Here is a 4,537-nt window from a genome sequence, read left to right on the forward strand (position 1 = left end):
TGTAAGAAGCTAGAACTCTCCTTTGAGGTGGGATGTTATTGTTGGCAACTCCCTCAGCAGGGTTATGTGAGTTGCCCTCCATGACCTGGTCTTCTCCTTCTGAATCCTCTTCACCAATTATCCCTTTTCCTGTTGCTTCTCTTCTTAACCTTCGGAGGGTTCTCTCGTCTCCAGGATCAAGTCTCCTTGCCCCTGACATACACAAACACACAAACCAACAACACAAATGAAACACTCTATTGCTAGAGTGAAGTTTAGTTAGCAAAACAAAATATCAAACAGTTAGTGGGCTTTAACAAAGAAAAGAAAAATGCTTAATCTAAACTACCATTCACTTAATCATTGTTAATCTTTGCCAATCCCCGGCAACGGCGCCAAAAACTTGATACGTAAAAAATTAATTTCACGTAATTACCGGCAAGTATACCGGGTCATATCAAGTAATAAAACTCACTAAGAGTGAGGTCGATCCCACGGAGATTGGTAGATTAAGCAACGTTAGTTAAATGGTAGATTTAGTCAAGCAGACATGGTTTTGATTTCATGAGAATTTTAATTTTTGAACATAATTGCAAGAATTTAAATGGCAAGGAATTTAAAGAACTAGAATATAGAAAGAAAATGAAAGTAAATAACTGAAACTTAAAATGCAAGAAACCTAAATGACATTAAAGATAAATTGCAAGAAAGTAAAGATTGCAGAATTTTAAAGAGCATAAGAGTAAATAGCAAGAAATAGAGAAACAGAATGTAAATAACAAGAATAATAAATTGCAAGAATGTAGAAGGGAATTGGGTAATGGGTATTCAAACAACTAAAGAGCAAAAGAAATGAGAATTAAGGATGGAAAGGATCATTAGGGATCGGAGATGCAAATTCTCATGAATTGATGTTGATCAATTCCTTCTCAATCATGGGTATAGATCCATGGCAAATTGTGGGTAATTGAGTCCCAATCTCTTGGTAACTCAATTTCTCTCAACACAACCAATTGCCACTCTCGTGATCTAATTGTTCATGAGAAGAGATGAAGTTCAATTTCTAATCCAAGCCACACAACTTTCAGAATCTCAACTAAGGGAGGTTACATCTCACATACCAACCAAAGTGTATTGATCAAGGAAATCATGAAAGGATGAACTCTAAACTGAATTATGTGGCTCCTTTCTCAAATTCACCACATAATTCATATAGATTAATCCCTCTCTCGATGGTGATTGAATCTGTGAAGAACAAGAGTTTCCTTTTAGATGAACCACTTGAATTGAGAAGGAAAAGAGAAGTTATCAATCCATTCAAATGAGCAGAGCTCCTCCCCCTAATGAAAATGGGGTTTAGTGAATCATAGCTCAAATTTCAACAAGTGCAAAAGTAAACATTCAAAATTCAGTAGAGAAGAGTAATGAAAAATGAAGAAGTTCTTTAAAAAAAACTGAAATTCAAACTTACAGAAGAAAACAAAATAGAGAACCCGTAAGAAGCAGTAAAACAGAAATGCTAGTTTTTCAATGTAAAAGGCTAAGTGTCCAAAATAAAAAGTAAAAGTTCCCCCTTGTACAATTTCCTTCTCTATTTATACTAGTCTTCAAAGCTTCTAGAGGTTCATCAATTGGGTTAGCAATTTGGGCTTTGTCTTTGTTGATTTGGCTGGCTCATTAGAGGAATTGTTGGCCTTTGAAGAGAGCAGAGGATTACAGAGCAAGTTGGCATCAATTCTGGCCCAAGAGGGACGTTACTGGCAAACACGCCAGCCTTGTTGCACGTTGGCAACGTGCATGGTAATTTTCTGGGAGTGGGACATAGTGCTTGGGCATTGTTGCCCAAGTTGTTGCCAAACACTTGCTTGTTCTTCACTTTTTGTGCTTGATGTTGCCTAAAGTTGCCTCTGGTTTGACCTTCAATTTTGTGCTCCACTATAGACTATTATACATAGTTGGAAAGCTCTTGATGTCTACTTTCCAATGCAACTAGAATCATCTCAATTGAATCTCTGTAGCTCAAGTTATGCTCCATTGAAGAGGGCAAGGTCAGGCTGCCCTAGTTGGGTGTTTTTGCCAAACACGCCACCAGTAACGCCCATGACAACGCCTCTAGCCCAGATTTCTTGGCCAGGGCGTTGTTGCCCAAGTTTCCAAGGAACACATCAGGCCATTCTAGCCTTGGCAACGTGTTCGATCACCCTTCTTTGGCCCATTCATGCTTCCTTGAATTTCAACCTCTGATGAGCGGATAATTTATACGCTTTTTGACATTGTTTTTAGTATGTTTTTAGTAGGATCTAGTTACTTTTAGGGATGTTTTCATTAGTTTTTATGTTAAATTCACATTTCTGGACTTTACTATGAGTTTGTGTGTTTTTCTGTAATTTCAGGTATTTTCCGGCTGAAATTGAGGGACTTGAGCAGAAATCAGATTCAGAGGTTGAAGAAGGACTGCTGATGCTGTTGGATTCTGACCTCCCTGCACGCAAAGTGGATTATCTGGAGCTACAGAACTTGAAATTGCACGCTTCCAATTGCGTTGTAAAGTAGACATCCAGGGCTTTCCAGAAATATATAATAGTCCATACTTTGGCCAAGAATAGACGATGTAAACTGGCGTTCAACGCCAGCTTTCTGCCCAAATCTAGCGTCCAGCGCCAGAAAATTGGCGCCGTTGTCGGGGATTGTTCGAGTTCGGACAACTGACGGTTCATCTTCTTGCTCAGATTGGGTAACTTTCTTTTCGTTTTCTTTTCAAAAATTTTTCAAAAAAAAAATTTTCAAAAAAAAAAATCTTTCAAAAATTTCTCATCTGTTTTCGAAAAAAAAAAAATTAAATAAAAATGTTTTCAAAAATCTATTTGTCTTCAGAATTTTTAAAAATGAATTCTAGTATTTCATGAAGCATGTTGAAGCCTGGCTGGCTGTAAAGCCATGTCTAATTCCTTTGGAATGAGTATGTTGGGCGTGTCATGTCTGAGTTACATACTAAAGCTTGGCTGACTATTAAGCCATGCCTGACCCTTTGATTGGAGCTTTAGAGCATAAGATTCCTGGAATTCATATTAAAAATTTTGGAACCCTTATTTTTGTTTTTCATATAATTTTCAAAAAAATCCAAAAAAATTAGAAAATCATAAAAAAATCGAAAACATTTTTTGTGTTTCTTGTTTGAGTCATGAGTCATGTCATAAGTTTGGTGTCATTTGCATGTGCATCTTGCATTTTTCGAAAATTTCATGCATTCATAATGTTCTTCATGATCTTCAAGTTGTTCTTGGTAAGTCTTCTTGTTTGATCTTGATGATTTTTTGTTTTGTGTTGTATGGTGTTTTTCATATGCATTCTTGAATTCTTAGTGCATAAGCATTAAAGAATTCTAAGTTTGGTGTCTTGCATGTTTTCTTTGCATTAAAAATTTTTCAAAATTGTGTCTATGATGTTCATCTTGACATTCAAAGTGTTCTTGGTGTTCATCTTGACATTCATAGCATTCTTGCATGCATTCATTGTTTTGATCCATAACTTTCATGCATTGCATCATTTTTCATGTTTTCCTCTCTCATCATAAAAATTCAAAAAACAAAAAGATATCTTTCCCTTTTTCTCTCATCAAATTCGAAAATTTGAGTTGACTTTTTCAAAAATTTTTAAAATCAAGTTGTTTCTTACGAGTCAAATAAAATTTTCAATTTGAAAATCTTATCTTTTTCAAAATCTTTTTCAAAAATCAAATCTTTTTCAAAATTCTTAGTTATTTTCGAAAATTCCAAAAATATTTTTCGAAAATCTTTTTCTTATTTTTATATCAAATTTTTGAAAATAACATAATCAATTAATGTTTTGATTCAAAAATTTGAAGTTTGTTACTTGCTCGTTAAGAAAAATTCAAACTTTAAATTCTAGAATCATATCTTGTGATTTCTTGTGAATCAAGTCATTAATTGAGATTTTAAAAATCAAATCTTTTTCAAAATTAATTTCTAAAATATCTTCTTATCTTATCTCTTTCAAAAATATCTTTTCAAAATATCTTTTCTAACTTCCTAACTTCTTATCTTTTCAAAATTTGTTTCAACTAACTAACTAACTTTTTGTTTGTTTCTTAACTTTTTCAAAACTACCTAACTAACTCCCTCTCTCTAACTTTCGAAAATATCTTCCCTCTTTTTCAAAAATTTCTTTTTAATTAACTAATTATTCTTATTTTTATTTTTAATTTCAAAAAAAAAAATTTTCGAAAAAAATACTAACAATTTTCAAAAACCATTTTCGAAAATCACTAACTCTTTTTCAAAATAATTTTCGAAAATTATCCCTCCCCCATCTTATTATATTTATTCATTCATATCCTAACATCTCATCTCACATCTCTACCATCCTCACAGTTGTGTTTCTTCTATTATATTACATTCTTTGTCTCCCCCTCTTCTTCTACTCACACATCTACCTTCAAAATTCAAAACCAATTTCCCACCCAAACCCACCCATATGGCCGAAACCTTTCCCCCCTCCCTTCCCTATATAAAGCCCTCCATTCTTCATCAACTTCACA

The sequence above is a fragment of the Arachis ipaensis genome, chromosome B06 (assembly GCF_000816755.2).
Source record: "Arachis ipaensis cultivar K30076 chromosome B06, Araip1.1, whole genome shotgun sequence".
Taxonomy (NCBI): domain Eukaryota; kingdom Viridiplantae; phylum Streptophyta; class Magnoliopsida; order Fabales; family Fabaceae; genus Arachis; species Arachis ipaensis.